The sequence below is a fragment of the Macaca thibetana genome, chromosome 9, assembly GCF_024542745.1.
Source record: "Macaca thibetana thibetana isolate TM-01 chromosome 9, ASM2454274v1, whole genome shotgun sequence".
Lineage (NCBI taxonomy): Eukaryota > Metazoa > Chordata > Mammalia > Primates > Cercopithecidae > Macaca > Macaca thibetana.
The window spans coordinates 27,945,414-27,965,630 of NC_065586.1; the positions used below are offsets into that span (position 1 = coordinate 27,945,414).

The 20,217-nt window shown below is 40.6% G+C and overlaps 1 protein-coding gene across 5 annotated transcripts in view; it reads right to left on the reverse strand.

Moving 5' to 3' along the window:
- MPP7 (MAGUK p55 scaffold protein 7) overlaps window positions 1-20,217 on the reverse strand; it is a 250,426-nt gene that overhangs the window by 219,953 nt on the left and 10,256 nt on the right. For 2 of the 5 annotated variants that reach the window (XM_050804513.1, XM_050804516.1), the window contains exon 1: window positions 9,993-14,250. The exons of the other annotated variants lie outside the window; for them this stretch is intronic. The gene's annotated coding sequence lies outside the window, so the exon portion shown is untranslated. Of the gene's footprint in view, window positions 1-9,992; window positions 14,251-20,217 lie in introns of those variants that run through there. 5 annotated transcript variants of the gene reach the window in all.

Below are 20,217 nucleotides of genomic sequence, written 5' to 3' on the forward strand. Positions count from 1 at the left end.
CACGAGGTCAGGAGATCAAGACTATGCTGGCTAACAGGGTGAAACACTGTCTCTACTAAAAATACAAAAAATTAGCCAAGCGTGGTGGCACATGCCTGTAGTCCCAGCTACTCAGGAGAGTGAGGCAGGAGAATCACTTGAACCTGGAGGCAGAGGTTGCAGTGAGCCAAGATCATGCCACTGCACTCCAGCCTGTGCGACAGAGGGAGACTCCGTCTCACAAAAAAAAAAACAAGCAAAAAACAAACAAACAAACAAAAAAGATTCTGGGGCACTTACAAGGATGCATATTTGAATAAATAGCAGTTTACTGCAGCTTCTGAACAGCTGAAGAAGACAAGGTCAATATTCTCCTCTGAAAATGAGGCCGACTAATGAATGATCAAGACCCAACATTCTAGTCCATATAGTTTGGCCATGAACATCTGAGCCTGAAAAATACCTGAGGTAAGACTATTCACACACCTTCAGCCAAACGAAAACACACTTCTAGATTCGTGACTTAGATCAACGTTTCCTCCTGTTACATAAAACCAGGGAAAATTATTTGTAAGATATACATCAAAATGTGCTATTTACACAGGTGTGTCCAATTTGTGAAAATTCGTCAAGCTCTACACTTAAATGTGCACTTTTTGGCATGCATTTTACTTTTAATAGTTGTACTTACATCTGTACATATATTGTATGTGCATATATAGAGACATAAGTATATAAAATAATAAATAGAAGTTATTCATTAAGGTATTGATAGACCCTCAGATAATGAAAAGAAGTGCTTTTCATTGGGGCTTTTCATTTAGAGGCTAGAAACATCTTCTAGAAAGTAATTTCATTCCAGTAGCAATTGCTAATGAAAAATCAACAGATATAGTTAATGACTCAGTCAACTAGATTTCACCTTTTCATTAACTGAGTTTTCATAAAGATTTGCTTGGACCTTAATTTTATATACACTCTTGCTTTTAAAAAAAAATGTATATAAACTCTTAGTTTAAAAAAAAAAAGAAATGGAACAGGAGGGGAAAAGTGTATGTGGATACTGATGCCTGGAGATGTTGGAGTCATTTTTTAAATTTAATACACTTACTTATTAAGTCTTACTCACCTGTTACTACTTCCTATGAAGAATAATGATTTTATTATAGACCAAGAAAACAACCCAATTTGGTTTTTTTGGTTTTTTTGGTTTTTTTTTTTTTTTTTAGATGGGGTCTCACTCTGTCACCCAGGCTGGAGTGTAGTGGCGCGATCTCGGCTCACTGCAACTTCCGCTCCCAGGTTCAAGCAATTCTCCTGCCTCAGCCTCCCCAGTAGCTGGGATTACACGCACGCACCACCACGCTGGGCTAATTTTTTGTGTCTTTAGTAGAGACGGGGTTTCACCGTGTTGGCCAGGCTGGTCTCAAACTCCTAACCTCAAGTGATCCACCCACCTCGGCTTCCCAAAGTTCTGGGATTACAGGCGTGAGCGACCACGCCCGGCCCCAAAATGTTATTTTAAACCATAAACAGTATTAGCCAGTATTAACAGTTCAAAAGCAATCTGGAATCATCTAAAAGAGACTGCAAGTCAATGTGTCCTAAATTAACCAGGAAGTCTTTTCCATGTCTTGTGGTACAATTACGAAAGATTTCTATCTAGAAAAAGAACACAACCGAAAAATGATTAAAGGCATTCAGATCAAGGTATTTTGTCAAGATTTCCTAGGTGTCCTCTTTATTGGTGCCGTTACAAGATAAGGAGAGACAGACATAAGCAATTGCTCGCGTAGCCTCTCCTACAGAAGAGTTACCTCCATGAACTGAGAACACTCTACCCACTCTCACATTCCAGTTCACTCACCCACATCTACCTTCCTGCTTAAGAGAAGCATTGAGAGACTATAAAAGCAAGGAATTTAAGTCTTCTGCTACTTTAAGGCAAATTGCATCAAGAGGGCTATCACAAAATGCAAACACGATGAAAGAATTTCCTCTTCTTTGCAAAATGCAGTTATTCTGCATTAACAATGTCAAGTTCTGCATTCACTAGACCTCCCAGATTTTTATTCTTATCCTCGTACAAATAATCAAAGCTGCATATATCTCAGAATGTTGATTAGAAAATACTACAAGCTGGGCATGGTGGTGCACACCTGTAGTCCCAGCTACTCAGGAGGCTGAGTTGAAAGGATCGCTTGAGCCCAGGAGTTTGAGTCCAGCCTGGGTAACATAGATACCACCTCTAAAACAAAACAAACAAACAAACAAAGGTTGGGCATGGTGGTTCATGCCTATAATCCCAGCACTTTGGGAGGCCAAGGCAGGCAGATGGCTTGAGTCCAGGGGTTAGAGACCATCATGAAACCCATCGCTGTAAAATAAATTTCTTTTCTTTTTTTTTTTTTTTTTTTTTTTTTTTTGAGACGGAGTCTCGCTCTGTCACCCAGGCTGGAGTACCGCGGTGCAATCTCAGTTCACTGCAAGCTCTGCCTCCCAGGTTCATGCCATTCTCCTGCCTCAGCCTCCCAAGTAGCTGGAACTATAGCGCCAGCCACCACGCCTGGCTAATTTCCTATATTTTTAGTATAGATGGGGTTTCACCATAGCCAGGATTGTCTCGATGTTCTGACCTCGTGATCTGCCCGCCTCGGCCTCCCAAAGTGCTGGGATTACAGGCGTGAGCCACCGCGCCCAGCCAAAATTTGTTTTAAATACATTTATAGTTACCAAGACTCCCTAAACTCTGCCCATATTCTTCAACAATCAAAAGAATTTCACACAACATTAACATCACAGAAACAAAATAAATAATATAGTTTCACAAAATTTACCAATTTTCTGATGGCCCTCTAATACATTAGAAGATTCTTTGATTCCCAGAACCAACAAAACAAATGAAAAAGATTTATAGGGCAATCATATCCATCCACCTACTGTTTACACAGTGCCTACACTACACAGACTAAAGTATAGCATAGTTCAAATCCTGGACTACACAGAAGGCTGCCTGGATGACTTCCTCTCTACTTCCTGCTACAGAAAGGTGAAAAAACCTAAACATCTCTGAAAATAAACTATCTTCATCACCATCCCTTCCTAGTTTTTTTAATATGCCATCAATTTCACAAATAATTAGCAAAAATAAGCTACTCTCATTATATGACTTTCTAGTCATATTTAATTCGCTTTAGTTCAATTTTATCCTTAGATTCCAAGGTCTCCAGATCAAAACTTAGACAGTATTCATCTTTGTATCTGCCCAGAGCTTAACACAGTACGTTCACATACTGTAATCAGAATTCAATACATCTTGATGAAATCAGCTTAAATGTCCATAGTCCAGATGTAGTAAAAGGCATTGTTGAACTTGAAAACGTTGCCACTAAAGAACAAGAAATTTGGCTGCAGTTATCACCTTTAAGCTGACATCTCTGGTTCTCTGTCCCTAAGCTAGACCCACCATATAACCAAGTGTCACCTTCACTTAATGTGTAGGCATCTCAAACACAACATGTTTGAAAATGAACATGTCTTTCCACTACCTCCCCAAGACCTGCCCTTCTGCCAGCATATCCTCTTCTCCATGAATGGCATGACCGTCTACCTAGATGCCCAAGGCAGAAATCTTAGACATGCTGTTGAGTCCTATCTCTCCCTTACCTCTTACATCCAATAATCACTGTGTCCTGTCACCTTCCTAATATTTTTTTTTTTTTTTTTTTTGAGACAGAGTCTCACTCTGTCACCCAGGCTAGAGTGCAATGGCACGATCTCCACTCACTGCAACCTGCAACCTCCGCCTCCTGGGCTCAAGCAATTCTCCTGCCTCAGCCTTCCGAGTAGCTGGGGTTACAGGCGTGCACCACCACGCCTGGCTACTTTTTATATTTTTAGCAAAGATGAGGCTTCACAGTGTTGTGAAGTCTTGAACTCCTGACCTCAGGTGATCCGCCCACCTCAGCCTCCCAGAGTGCTGGGATTACAGGCGTGAGCCACCACACCTGGCCTTGTCACATGCTTTTTACAACAAGCATAAACATTACCAAGTAGCAAGATGTTACGAAGACATTAACAAATATTTAGCATTGGTTAAGCTACCAAAGTAATCTAAAATAGTCCAGCCCAGATGGGATTTACAGCTGAGATGAGAAATAGCTTCTATATACAAGGTAGCAAACGAACAAGATGACATTACATAAAGACAAACAGAACACTATATCACTGTAAGAGTCTTTGAGTTGGATTGCTAAAGGATGAATAGAATGTAAACAAAACGGAAGATGCTACAGATGAAGAACTATGGAGGTATCCACTCACGGGTGCGTTTGTTTCCAGGAGCGCAAGTCACACACGCATAGGTTTGATATGAAGGGAGAGGAATCAAAGGACAAAGTCACTGATCTGATCACAGAACAGGTTTATGTTTGGAAAAGTTTAAAGCTGAATACTTTGAGAGTAGCACAATTTGAAGAACAACGGGATCTGGGTAAAGAGATTAAGACTTGATAAGATTAGGAATAATAGCCCTATCGTTTGACTGTGCCAGCTATAGGACTTGACACATATTCTCTGATTTAAAAACCTACTACAAGGCCAGGTGTGGCGGCTCTTGCCTATAATCCCAGCACTTTGGGAGGCCAAAGCAGGAAGATCACTTGAGCCCAGGAGTTTGAAACCAGTGTGGACAACATAGTGAGATGTTGCCTTTACAAAAAAAAAAAAAAATTTCATTAGCCTGGTTTGGTGACACCCGTCTGGGCTCCCAGCTACTCAGGAGGCTGAGGATAGCTTGAGCCTGGGAGGTCAAGGCTGCAGTAAGCCGTGACAGTGTCACTGTACTTCTACCTGGGAGACACAGCAAGATCCTGTCTCCAAATAAATAAATAAATAAATCCTACTACAACCCTATCATCTAAATACTATTACTACTGTCTCCGTTTACTTATGAGGGAACTGTGTCCAATCTTTTGGCTTTCCTGGGCCACGCTGAAAGAAGAATTGTCTTCAGCCACACATAAAGTACACTAACACTAATGATAGCTGATGAGCAAAAAATAATAATAATAATAAATTAAAATAAATAAATAAATGTTTAAAAAAATAAAAATCACAAAAACAATCTCCTAATATTTTAAGAAAGTTTAGGAATTTGTGTTGGGCCGCATTCAAAGCCGTCCTGGGCTGTATATGGCCCATGGGCCGCAGGCTGGATAGGCTTGATTTACAACATATTTAAGGTCATACAGTTGGCAGAACTGGCGTTTGAATATAGCAACCTCAGAGCCTTTACAGGTCCACAAAGCAGTCCTCTGCAAAAATGATGTTATGCAAGGAATGCTTTAAAACCTAATAACAGGGTGTGGGGTAAACTGAAGGCTGCATATATACTCAGCAAAGCAGCAGCTGTAGTAATCTAGGTCAGAAGTGAGCATAATTAGACTAGAATGATAGTGATGAGATTAGAATACAAGAGATTAGTGCGCAAGAGAATGTTCAAGGGAAAAAGAGCAGGCCTGAAAGTGAAAAATTAAGAGGTGTTGGGATTCCAAGGTAAGTCCACAGTTCCGAATCTTAGATACAAAAAGAATAATGGTACCCTAAACAGAAAAGGAGTCCATGAAAAAGTGGACCTATTTTTCCATTTTTGTCTTTTGAGTGAGATGAAGAGCTATCCACGTGAAATTGTCCAATAGGCTGCCGGGGCAATGAGACCAAAGCTTGGTTAGAAGAACAGGGCCAGATTAATATTATAAACACCAATTTTATATCCGTGAATATTTCTTAAACCAAAGAGAATATTGTCTTAACATAGAAAACTAACACTGTTACCAAAAAAAGAAAAATAAAACTTTTAATAGCATAACACTTTCCCACACAATAACAAGTTCCCAAAGTGGCCCTAGCAACAGCACATCTATGTATGTTAGTACAAGTCAAAAACTCCCTGCCACCTACTCAAGTCCTTTGCAAACGATTCCACACCCACTGCATTATCTTCGCAGCCTCTTTTTGGAACACAAAATATTGAGACAGCCTGCTAAAATGCATATGGAAGTTTCCACCAAACATGAGACTTTCTACTTACTGGGGATATCCATTTTTAAATTTCTAATCAATTTAAGGCATACAAACAAAGATTTTTAGGAAATGTTAGAGGTACTGATGAATTTACATGAGCAACCAGGTACTTAAAGAAGACAACTGCAGACACCACAAAAAACTAAAATGTCATCGGGTCTCTATATCATCATGGGTAGATATTGTCAAAATAGATAGATTTTTAAAAGCAAGTAACAGAATGAAACACACAGTATACCATTTATGTTAATGAACATGTAACACCATATAGGTCCTTAAGGAAATATCCATATATAGTAAATTTAGAAAATGATAAAAGGATATATATAAATTCATATTAACTACTTCTGGGAAGAGAGGGAAATGAAACTGGAGAGGGGAACAAAGTATATTTCAAACGTTATCCATAACATTTCATTTATTCCATTTTTTTAAAATCTGGAAAAAAAAAAAAAACGCCAAAATGTTAACATCTGCTAATGGAGGTAAAGGTCATTTATTGTGTTCTCTTTGCCATTCATTATTTCTGAAATGTTACCCAAATTAAAAAAAGAAGGAAAGAAAAGGATCCATATCTCTTGCCTAATGAAAATGTCACATGAAACATATCTGACATATTCTGCCTAAATAACTCCAGGGTGAACAGGGTGAAGCAAGCAGTCAATTTCTATTTTGGACTCAACGTATTTCTTGAAATAGAAATGGCATAATTAGCAGATCTAAATGCTGGTTTGATTTCCCAGAGTGAATCTACAGGGTGGGCCTGAGCTATGGGCAAGTTCTCCAGTGGCAGCAACTAGGCAAGGGCACTAAGCCTCAGTATCTCCTAAGGAAGCTAAGAGGAAGATTCAGAAGGAAGAAGCTACTAAAAGTTCTCCCAAATAAATCCAATGTCATCCTTCCCAACCCTAATTCTCCCTGTTCCCTTTCCAAGTCCTTCCTCAAGTCACCAATAGAGATGTTCTGCAGGTTAGTGGATCTTTTTCCTTCTAAGAGGTGAATCTCTGATTGGTCTTTTGGGTTTGTCATTGGCTCACTATGGAAATGCACAGTTCTCTTTAAGAACTCCGGCCAGGCGCAGTGGCTCACGCCTGTAATCCCATCACTTTGGGAGGCCGAAGCAGGTGGATCACCTGAGGTCAACATGGCAAAACCCCATCTCTACTAAAATACAAAAATTAGCTGGGCATGCCAGGCACTGTAGTTCACACCTGAATCCCAGCACTTCGTGAGGCCGAGACGGGCAGATCACGAGGTCAGGAGATCGAGACCATCCTGGCTAACACTGTGAAACCCCGTCTCTAGTAAAAATAAAATACAAAAAAAAAAAAAATTAGCCAGGCGTGGTGGCAGGCGCCTGTAGTTCCAGCTACTGGGGAGGCTGAGGCAGGAGAATGGCATGAACCCGGAAAGCAGAGCTTGCAGTGAGCCGAGATCGCACCACTGCACTCCAGCCTGGGTGACAGAGCGAGACTTCGTCTCAAATAAAAAAAAAAAATTAGCTGGGCATGGTGACACATGCCTATAATCCCAGCAACTCAGGAGGCTGAGGCAGTAGAATCACTTGAACCCGTGAGGCGGAGGTTGCAGTGAGCCAAGATTGTGCCACTGCACTCCAGCCTGGGTGACAGAGTGAGACTCTGTCTCAAAAAAAAAAAAAAAAAAAAGAACTCCATGCATTCTGTCAATATCACTTATTCCGTGCAGGCATCAGGGATGTAAGTTTAAGGACAAAACCCCTACCCTCAAAGACATGTCTATTAATTTTTCTTCCACTCAATTTCTTAGTCTTAAAATGTTCCCACCATCAAACCCAAGAAAAATCAAGTCTAAACTGTGGCTAAATGATCCCTTAGAATTATCGTGACTATCATGAGCCAAGGTAAGAACTTGATGTGTGAGACGAGGCTATTTGAACAGGACAACCACTTAGGAAGATCTGTTCCTCCCTAATGCGCCCAAGCCACCACTGGTAAACCAGGACAATGAGCCATTACAGAGAACAAGGAGGAATGCATGCTCATTCATATTTGACTGCACTTCTTACCAGCCAGCAACTGCCAAGACTGCTATACCTAAGAGGACAAAAATAAAGGGAACATTACTGTGTACCTGCTCTAGATTTGTTTTAGGAACAATACAACATAAAGAAAGTATACAGTCATTCCTCTGTATATGGGGAAGAATAGTTCTAGGACCTCCCCCGATACCAAAATCTACTGATGCTCAAGTCCCTGATATAATAACCCAGTGTTTGCAAATAACCTGTGCATATCCTCCTGCACACTTTAAATCATCTCTAGATTACTTACAATACCTAACATAATGTAAATGCTATGTAAATCGTTGTTATATTGTTTAGGGAATCATGACAGGATAAAAGTCTGGACATGCTCTATACAGAAACAACCATTCATTTTTTTCATATTTTTCATCTGCAGTTGGTTGAATTCTGATGCAGAACCCACACATACAGGGGGCAGATGATATAGTGATATCATATGCAGTCCAAATTTCAGGAACAGAATTCCTTTTCACAGGGCTTAGGCATAAAAAAAAACTTGGTGTGATTTCTAGTACTCGACTCCAGATTAATAAATAGCAACAGAATAATAAAGTTTCCCAGAATCCAGACTCCTAAAGGCAGGCTAGGGCGCAGCCTAGAGGAGGTGCAACAGCCAAGACCCTGATCATCTCAGACCCTGGGAAAGCATAGACCCGACAAAGGTCACATACGACATCCACATAACAGGGTCAAAACCGTCCCACGAGAGACAAATGGGCATGTGCCTGGCAAAGCAATACAGGGTGCCAATTTAGACAAAAAGAGAAAGAAAACTGCATGCCTTGAACACATTCCTGTGTCTGACTAGAGTGGAGGGTATGTAAAAGAAAAACAACAGTAATGGAAAATGCCATATACAGGCGTCAATACGATAGGCTTTGAAAGGCAAACTGAGTAATTTAGGCTCAGTGTGGCAGAGTAGATCCAAAGAATAAATGGTCATTTATTTTTCTTTCTTTTTTGAGACAGGGTCTCATTCTGTCACCGGGGCTGGAATGCAGTGGCACAATCTCTGCTCACTGCAACCTCCACTTCCCAGGTTCAAGCAATTCTCCTGCCTCAGCCCCCCGAGTAGCGGGGATTACAGGCACACACCACTACATCTGGCTAATTTTTGTATTTTTAGTAGAGACAGGGTTTTGCCACATTGGCCAGGCTGGTCTCAAACTCCTGATCTCAAGTGATCCGCCCACCTCGGCCTCCCAAAGTGCTGGGATTACAGGCATGAACCACTGCGCCTGGCCTAATGGTCATTTCTAAAAAGGAAGATGACTTCTGTACCCACACACACAATGAAGAGGTAATGAATATCTGCTCAAAGAAGGTAGCAGCAGTAACTCACAGAGAGGAATGATAACACGAGATGCTATCAGTAGGAAGAGATGACAATATCAGGTTATTGACCAGATAGCAGAGATGGAAAAAAATAAGTAAATAGCTTTTTTAGGGTATTCATCAACAATATTGTTAATTAATAATGAATAGCAACTAGCATTTACTGAGCTTTGGTATGTGCCAGGCACTGCACTAAATACTTCTTCTGTGTTATCGGATTTAATTCTCACTACCAACTTTTGTGGTAGGTACTCTAATTAGTCTGTTTCAGTTAAGAAAACGGAGGTTTGGAGAGAATAAATAACTTGTCTAAATTCATAAAACCAGCAATAAACAGGACTGGAATTTGGAAGCCAACATGCTAATTTTACAGTCCATATTCTTAACCATTAGGACATATGGCCCTAACGTTTTCAGTTACATGCCAAGGGTAACGTACACCAATTAAGCAAGGAAGAGAGCTGTGGAAACCAGTGTTCTAGGACACTGGAAGGCTACAAGCAGAGTCATTGTTAAGAAGATAACTCACCCTTCTTTCTCTTCACAATGAGGCTTTTGGCCTTGAAGAAGCTAAATTTCATTCAAAGCCTAGGAGAACCTGCTGTTTATGAGCATTCCTGTAAAAGGAAGTGGACAGGTGGTTCCTGTTAGTTCCATTGGCACTGTGATGTAATCTCTGACATTATCACAGGCAGCTGTGTGCCTCATAGGACACCAAGGGGCCAGAGAAAAGTATACTTCAGTATATTGTCTCTTTTCCAGCGAATGTGGCTGCCTGCTTCCAGGGTGGTTCAGCACCCTTGGCTAATAAAACAGGAACCTGAGCCTCGACTACAGTGGATGTGGGAATGTTCTCTTCCTATCAATTTTTGTATACCACTTAAAAATGCTTACAGCTGGCTTTGGAGGAAGAGCGGTTAAAATCAAACGTACTCACTCTGAGACATTCAAATATCCAGGATATAAGCCACCGAGCAACTGCAAATTTGCTACAGCAAATTAGGGCTCAGGTGGATTCACTGAACTGGAGCTCATTAAAGCCACAGGCAGTTTAGAAGCCACTCAGACAGAAATGATAGCTGAAACCAAGACAATGGGTAAACTCACAATTGGGGTGGTGGGGGTGAGTAAGTGGGTCAAGGACTGAAGTCACTCCCACAATTAAAGGACAGGAGCATAAAGAAAACCAGTGGCAGAAACCAAGAAGAAACCAGAAATGGAAGAACTAAGCTTCCCATCTCCAGTCATCAAATCTTCTCCCATACACTGTTCAGATCTGTGTTAAATCCAGCCCTGCCCCGCCACCCGTGACTCCTCAGTTCGACCCCTCGCTATTGCCTGCCTGTTCTGGGCCAGAGAACTCCTCCACTACACCAACATAGTGAATGAACTGAACTCCATACATGATCATGACATGACTGGAAAGTTCTATAGCCTATATCTCAACCTGACAGTGTGTGGACAGGGGTAGGCATTAAAAAAAAGATAACTTTTTCTGGTGTGTCAATTGCACACAGTGGAAAGTGACTTTTAATCTTGTACATGAAACATAAAATTTCATCACAATTTCATGCCTGCAGTGGGCTACTTTTCAATATGCCCCAGCCTTCTCCTGGGAAGAGGTGCACGTTGGTGGAGTAACTTAAGGCACTGGCCAAAATAGGTGAGACTTGTGCTTATCCAAATTATGTGAAGGAGCCAAAGACAGAAAGAAGATGCAAAAAGGGGAGGAAATTTCCAATATGAATTCAAATCCCACAGTTCTCACGCATTCGTCTCTGATGTATAGGAGAATGGGTAACCTGGGTTTGAATCCTGGCTCTACCAGTTCCTAGTTATATGACCCCAAAGGCAAATTACCTAACTTCTCCCTGACTCCATTTTTCTATTTGTAAATGGAAATGGAATACTCAAAGGGCTGAATTAAGCATGGACATCTAGGGAGGGTTTGCATAGCACAGCACCTGGCATACTGTAAAGAACCAAGAAATGACAGCTCTTATCTGTAAACACCAAGTTTGTACCACTCTATTAAAGCATTCCAAAGCTTTTTTTTTTTTTTTTTTTTTTTTTTTTTGAGACAGAGTCTCACTCTTCCACCCAGGTTGGAGTGCAGTGGTGCAATCTCAGCTCACTGCAGCCTCTGCCTCCTGGGTTCAAGCAATTCTCCTGCCTCAGCCTCCCAAGTAGCTGGGATTACAGGCGCCCACCACCACGCCCAGCTAATTTTTATATTTTTAGTAGAAACGAGGTTTCCCCATGTTGGCCAGGCTGGTCTCGAACTCCTGACCTCAAGTGATTCACCCACCTTGGCCTCCCAAAGTGCTGGGATTACAGGCGTGAGCTACCACACCCAGCCCCCAAAGCTTTTTTCAGTCCAAAATTGTTATTAGACAGGAAAATGTCTATTTTGATAAGCAGCCTTGCCATATCATTCACAGCCTGTCCCAAAGGATACCTTTAGCTCCATATGCAAAAATAAGAGTAAATTTAAATACCCAGTTTCTGACCCATCTGGAAATTAGAAGCACCCAGGATAACAGAAGCCAAGTCAAAATCACTTTAGTGAACATTTATTAAGTGTAAGACACTGAACTGAAAACAACAGAAGAGAGCTTGGTGGTGAGATGAATAGTCGGTATGAACACCAATGATTAAGTAAAGTACTTTACTGAGGATACTGCTCTGAAATGCACATGAGAGGAAGCACACAGGAAAAACCAGTGGCACCAAGATCCCTGCTGATCAAGGACAGCTGTTAACTGGTTTCCAGGAGGGGTGCACAAATGTACACAGACATTTATATAATCTTTTGTTGTCTAGGCACCAAGTCTTGTGTATTCAGCAATCACTCAAATCATGAGAAGGAATTCAGGGAGGGAGAAGCAGCTTAAAAACAGGTCTGGCCTGAAGCAGGAAGACCTGTTTCAAGTCACAGGCAGCATTAGCAGGAAGAAGCCAATGAAAAGTCTGCAGCTGAAGACTGAAGAAAGTTGCCTTCCCTTCCTTTCTCCTCTCACCCTAATTCCAACAGGACCTCTTCAGCCTCATCTGACTGCCCCCTCTACATGATAGGTTTCACTGATTGCTTCCATTTTTTCCAAAGAAAACTTCATCTTATTGGCTATCAGTCATTTCTCAAAATTACGAATTTTAAAGAGGGGGGAATATTGGCGTAAATAGAACTTTTGTTTGTCATTCCACCCATGGAATGATTGCAACAAATCAATGTAATAAGAAGAGAGGTCAACCTTTCACTTACTCTATTATACTACAAGAACCTTGAAGGCAAGCATGCTTTATATACATTTTTGAATCTGATCTCAGAATACAATATAAGATACATAAAAGGATAATGACATGCAATGAATACATCATTCTAAAGACAAGAACAAGTGTTTTAATTTTTTTTGAATTCCCATTTAACAGCTCCAAGATGTTTCAGCCATTATCTTTTTATTTCAAGTGAATTAAGCTACTTTCAGAATATAACAAAAGGACTTTTCTATTAATAGTTTCCTTTAGATTTGCTTCTAAAAACCAGGCAATTTAGCTTGGTGTTTCCAACAAAAATGCTGTAAGACCAATTTAATTTACACATCTGAACAGTCCTGTTCTATAATCTAAGGGACTAGCTCAGAATATTGAAAACTGATGTTAAAAACAAAAACAAAAAAGAATCAGGCATTTAACCTACCTACCTTTTCTTTTTTTGAGATGGAGTTTCACTCTTGTTGCCCAGGCTGGAGTGCAATGGCGCAATCTTGGCTCACTGCAACCTCCACCTCCCAGGTTCAGGCGATTCTCCTGCCTCAGCCGCCTGAGTAACTGGGATTACAGGCAACATGCCATCACATCCAGCTAATTTTGTATTTTTAGTAGAGACAGGGTTTCTCCGTGTTGGTCAGGCTGGTCTCAAACTCCCAACCTCAGGTGATCCGCCCGCCTCGGCCTCCCAAAGTGCTAGGATTACAGGCATGAGCCACCGTGCCCAGCCAACCTACCTTTTCTGTACTAACTAGATCTCAAAGAGTTGATGAGGGAAAGTTTCTCTTCATAAAAATATTCTAATAACTAAAACAGGAAAACAATAAAAATATCACCATTTTGCAAACCCTGATAAAATAATGGATCTAGGCAATGGTTATCAATGGTCATGAACACTACAAAAAGCGAGACAACCAATATTACCTGACTGGGGTGAGAAGTATAGGCCACCACCTACAAAGCAGTTTTGCCAAAAAATAGAAACTGAATCAAATCAAGATCTGATTACTATTTGCAGGAATTAAAACAACAAAAGAGCACTTTATATTATTCATTAAATAAAAAGCATTACAACAGGTGGTAGCCTGTTTTGTTTTTTTTTAATTATGATAACCAAACAAGTACGTCTTGATAAATGAACATAACATTTCTTCACGTTCTCTTTGTGATTATCTTCATCTTAAAAGATGAGGAAAGTCCATCAAGTGTCAGCATGTTTATGGATGTATTTATTTATTGTGATAAGACAAAATGTACAACTTTGTACAAGTCAGGAGTTGCCTATCTCAAAAATACTTTCTTTCACCAAGCAAGGTGGCTCATGCCTGTAATCCCAGCACTTTGGGAGGCCAAGATGGGCGGATCACAAGGTCAGGAGATCGAGACCATCCTGGCTAACACAGTGAAACTTCGTCTCTACTAAAAATACAAAAAAAATTAGCCAGGTGTGGTGGCGGGCGCCTGTGGTCCCAGCTACTCAGGAGGCTGAGGCAGGAGAATGGCGTGAACCCGGCAGGCGGAGCTTGCAGTGAGCCGAGAGCATGCCACTGCACTCCAGCCTGGGTGACAGAGTGAGACTCTCATCTCAAAAAAGAAAAAAAAAAATTATTTCCTAGCATTACTAAACTTCCTTTCACTTGGAAAACTACAGCACAGCTGAGTCAAGAAGTAACTGGTCCCTGCTTTTAAAACAACAGCTTGAGGAGTAATAAGCAAAGAAGCTGGATGCAGTTGAGTGACCTCAGAGGAGACAGATCACTGTGAGGAGCCCACTTTCAACTGAACTGGCACCAGCTGTTCTCAAAGTGCTCCAAGACACACTGGGGGTCCTCAGGCACCTTTCAGGACGTCCATGACATCAAAATTATCATTATAATAATGCAAACAGGTCATTCACAACTTTCATAGGCTGACACAAAGCACTGATGATCAAAGCCAGGGTGTGTACATTTTTTTTTTTTACACACCTTAAACACATTTTTGCTGGCCCCTTAGCACGAATCAAGGCAGTGGCACCACCAGTATAGGTCCTCATAACCACTGTGAACTCACAGTGGAAAAAAAAGATGGTTTCCTATAAAAATATCCTTGATGAAACAGTGAACATTAGCAATTGCATGACATCTCAACCTCTGAGTATGTGCCTTTTCCACCTTTTTAATATTCTTTGTGCTGAATTAGGAAAGTTCACATGAAGGAGCTGTGCAGCATACTGAAGTATGGAAGTTGTCTCAAGGAAAAGAATTTATGCCAACTGTTTGATCAGCAAGCTGAACTAGCAGCTTTTGTTTATAGAATATCATTTTTACATGACATAAAAACTGAAAGTATTAGAATTGAAAGTTGGATATCTGGCAGACACTTTCTCAAACGCAATTTATATATCCATTAGAAAACAAATACATTTGTTGAAATCAGCAGTCATCTCTTGAAAAGTCTTCTTCTCCTCCAGCTTTATAGAGATATAATTGGTATACAAAAACCTGCATATAATCAATGTATAGAATTTGGTGAGTTTGGACAAATGTATACACTCCTGTATTTGGTATTATAAAATGTGCTAACATTTAATTCCATGAGCCAATATTTCCAAATCATACATTAAGATCCAAAATGAAAGAAAGACCAATGAATTTAAATACAACAAGGTGAGAAATGTTTACTGATACGGCTTCAGATTCCACACGGCAAATAAACTTTAATGTATGTAACATTTACCATCTCCACAATCCAGGTGATAAACGCGTCCATCACCTCCAAAGTGTCCTCGTGTTTTATTTTTATTTTGTGTGTGTTAAAAACACTTAACATGAGATCTACCCTCTACAAATTTTTAAGGACAAAATACCGTCTTATTAACTATCTGCATATTGGGAAAGCTGTCACACTCTTGGTGGCAGATACAAATTTTCTAAGTATGTAATTTTTGTTTGAAGGCTTGACTTTTATCATTGGCAACAAATACATCAGTTATTATTTTTTTTTAATCCAACTGGGGTTGGATTTTCTTCACATATTCCAACCAAACAACAAATCACAACAGATTGAATGCAGAAGCAGTTATGAGAATCCAGCTGCTTCTACAAAACCAGACATTATAGAGAACTGCAAAAATGTAAAACTATACCACTCTTTCCCTAAACTCTCTTTGTAAAGGTATTTTTCATACGGAAGTGTTATTTGTGTTTATATACAAAAAGGATATTATGTTTTGATTTTTGGTTTTTATGACACAGGGTTTCACTCTGTCACTCAAGCTGGAGTGCAGTGGTGTGATCAGTCTTTGAGGTCCTTAATAACTGTTAAGAGCATGAAGCGATATTGAAACAAGTCTGAAAACTGCAGCTCCAAGAATATGGAGCTGAGGTCAAGGCTGTGCTTGTTCAAGTGAGCTTTCAGGAATTACCTTATTCTTTGAATTCCTGTTTGAACAAACACTAAAAGTTGGAAGCTCAGTAGAGCCCAATGTCAGGCCTAGAGCACCAAGAACCACCAGCCACAGCCATCCTGAGAAAGGGCCTTATGAGTAGAATATTTTGTATTAGGCTCGGGGGTGAGGTTAGAAGACCTCGGGTTGGGGAAGTCAGCAGCACTTTTTCCTTCTTAGCTCAGCACGTACCTCATTCTTGAGATTTTGGTCTCAAAAATAGCTAACCAGGCCAGGCATGGTGGCTCACATCTGTAATCCCAGCACTTTGGGAGGCCGAGGTGGGCAGATTATTTGAGGTCAGGAGTTCAAGACCAGCCTGGCCAACATGGTGAAACCTTGTCTCTACTAAAAATACAAAAAAATTAGCCAAGTATGGTCACATCCACTTGTAGTCCCAGCTACTCAGGTGGCTGAGGCAGGAGAATCGCTTGAACCCAGGAGGCGGAGGTTGCAGTGAGCCAAGACCATGCCACTGTACTCCAGCCTGGGCAACAGAGCCAGACTCCATCTCAAAAAAAAGAAAAAGAAAAAAGCTAACCATATCAGTCCAGACTAGCAGACTGGTAGATTAAGGAAGCTGAGGTGAACTGTTTCCTCTGGTTAACTCAAGAAATATCAAAAACAGCCATCCCAACCAACAGAAATCTCTGCCTTTTTAACAGACTGGTAAACTCTTCAGTACCAGACTTACCACAAAAGTCACATAAACCTTAAGAACTGGGGCCAGAAGTGTAGTCTCAGCTCTCAAACATTTTTTTCTGTGCTTAAGAGATGTGTAGCCAAGAGCTCACAAACACAGTGTCTACGGTGAGTGAGCCCCTATGGAGACTTTGCCCTTAGATCTGAGTGAAATGGCAAGGTTCTGAGCAATTGAGCGACAGCATCCACCTGAACCCATCCTGGGCTTTGGGTGGAGAAATGGAGAAAAGGTTTTAGGGGCAGGGGCAAGAGCAGGGAAGTCACTACAGTAAGCCACATGACAAATAATGATTTGCTTCCTCCTACAAAGGCCGAAACATTGATTTGTTCCCCACTACTTTGAGACAGAGTCTCACACTGTCACCCAGGCTGGAGTGTAGTGGCACAATGTCAGCTCACTGCAACCTCCACCTCCCTGGCTCAAGCAATGCTCCCATCTTAGCCACCCAAGTAGCTGGGACCACAGGCATGTGCCACCACACCCAGTTAATTTTTGTATTTTTTGTAGAGATGGGGTTTCACTGTGTTGCCCAGGTTGGTCTCGAACTCCTGAGCTCAGGCCATCCATCTGCCTCGGCCTCCCAAAGTGTTGGGATTACAGGCGTACACCACCAAGACTGACCAAACCATTGATTTCTAATGCTATTATGCTACTATTGATAGATATGGTACATAAAGATCTTCTATTAGTTTCTCATGGAGCAATAACAAAATAAAAGTCTGCCTTGTATTGACACCCTATATCCTTTACTAAGTGGCCCCAATCACAAATTACAGTCTTTTTACTTTGCTTTTTTTTTTAAACATAGGGAGTATTTCCAGCATATACTAAACTGGAGGAAAGAGTACAATACTACAAGGAACCTTCCTGAACTTCTTACCTACCTTCAATTTATGGCCCGTCTTACTTCATCTGCAACTGCCCCACCTCCCCACCCCAGCTTATTATACAGTCATTTTTAATCAGTTTTTGTTTTGTTTTGTTTTGTTTTTTGAGACAGAGTTTCACTTTTGTTGCCCTGGCAGGAGTGCAATGGTGCGATCTCGACTCACTGAAACCTCTGCCTCCCGCGTTCAAGCGATTCTCCTGTCTCAGCCTCCCGAATAGCTGGGATTATAGGCGCATGCCATCACGACCAGCTAATTTTTGTATTTTTAGTAGAGATGGGGTTTCATCACATTGGTCAGGCTGGTCTCGAACTCCTGACCTCAGGTGATTCACCCACCTCGGCCTCCCAAAGTGCTGGGATTACAGGCATGAGCCACCACGCCCGGCCCCAGTCAGTTTTCTTATTTAAAAAAAAGGATTTTAGGAAAACAGACTAACACATTAAAGAAGTAACTCACCTAGAATCTTAATGCCCACAACTGATATTAACTGAACTGTTTTTATTTGAATATTCACACTCATACAGATATGAATTAATAGTACATGGACAATTTAGAGTTGTACATGAAAATTAACTTATTCTCTTGTTACAAAATTAGGATTATCCTAATGACGTGATTTTGTAAACTTTTGCCACCATGTACTAACAATTTCCATGGAGAAGAAGAATAAATGCCTACTGCTGCACAGTTTAGGTTGTTTCTAATTTTTCAGGATATTAGAATATTATCATGAACAGCTACATATATAAATCTAGTGAACATCTATTAACATAGACTAGCAAATGTTAAACAGGCAATAACGTAGAGAAAAATGGACTCCCAGGTAACGCAAAATACAGCAACTGCTATAACCACTGATGCTGCAAGACCAGGAAAAGTAGCTCCTTTGGATAGGGTGACAGCTAGAAACATTAACTAGGGATTAAGACTGATATTGGCTGGGCGCGTTGGTTCATGCCTGTAATCCCAGTACTTTAGGAGGCTGAGGCAGGTGGATCACTTGAGGCCAGGAGTTCAACACTAGCCTGGACAACATGGTGAAACTCCGTCTATATTAAAAATACAAAAATTAGCCAGGTGTGGTAGCACATGCCTGTAATCTCAGCTACCTGGGAGTCTGAGGCACGAGAATCCCTTGAACACAGTGGGGCAGAGGCTGTAGTGAGCCAAAGATCACGCCACTGCACTCCAGCCTGGTCCACAGAGAGAGAGAGAGACACTGTCAGGGAAAGGGAAAGGGGAAGGGAAAGGGGAAGGGGAAGGGGATGGGGAAGGGGAAGGGGAAGGGGAAGGGAAGTAATACTGATGATCCTGACCCTGTGTAGGCCTAGGCTAAAGTGTGTGTTTGTGTCTTAGTTTTATATATAAAAAAACTTTTTTAATAAAAGAAAATATTTTTGTACCGCTATAGAATGTGCTTGTGTTTGAAGCTGTGTTGTTACAAGAGTCAAAAGTTAAAAACCATTTATAAGTTTATAAAACAAAAAGTTAAGCTAAGCTTTGTTTATTATTGAAGAAAAAATACTTTTTAAATGAATGTAGTGTAGCCTAGCCATGGTGTTTATAACGTCTACAGTAGTGAGTGTACAGTCATGCCCTAGGCCTTCACATTCACTCACCACCCACTCACTGACTCACCCAGAGCAACTTCCAGTCCAGACACATGCGAAGTATCCTATGCAGGTGGACCATGTTTAATCTTTTTTACCATATTTTTACTGTACCTTTTCTATGTTTACAGATGTTTAGATAGACAAATACCATTATGTTCCAGTTGCCTACAGTATTCAGGACAGTAACCAGCTGCACAGGTTTGCAGCCTAGGAACAATGGGCTATACCATATAGCCTAGGTGTGTAGTAGGCTATGTTATCCACATTTGTGTAAGTGCAGCCTGCGATGTTCACACAATGACGAAATCACCTAATGATACATTTCTCAGAATATATCCCTGTTCAGTGATACATAGTTGTCTATGTATGTAGAATTCCCCTACACCAGGGGAAATAAACATTAGAAAATACAACAGAAGAAAAAACGGCATTCACAGTAGAAACAAAAGCTGAAGTAACCAGGAATTACTGTAACAAAGAAGACGAGATCATTACGGAAAAAAAAAAAAAATTTGACCTCCACTGAATAAAACATAAACACCACTGATAAGTAGTTTCCACTCGGGATATAGATCAGTGTCACCGGAGGAGATTTTTAAAAATACAATTGCTGGACTCTACTCTCTACAGATTACAATTCAGTTCATCTGTGGTCAATGGGATTTTTTTTTTTAAAGCTACCTAGCAAATTCTAATATAAAGCCATGGCTGAAAACTACCAGGTTAAACATGTTTTTAAAATAACACAGGAGGGACTCATTCTTCTAGATATCAAAATATATAAATAAGTTGTAGCAATAAAAATAAAAGCAAAATCCACTGTGAAATTAGAACAGAAACAGACAAATTGATCA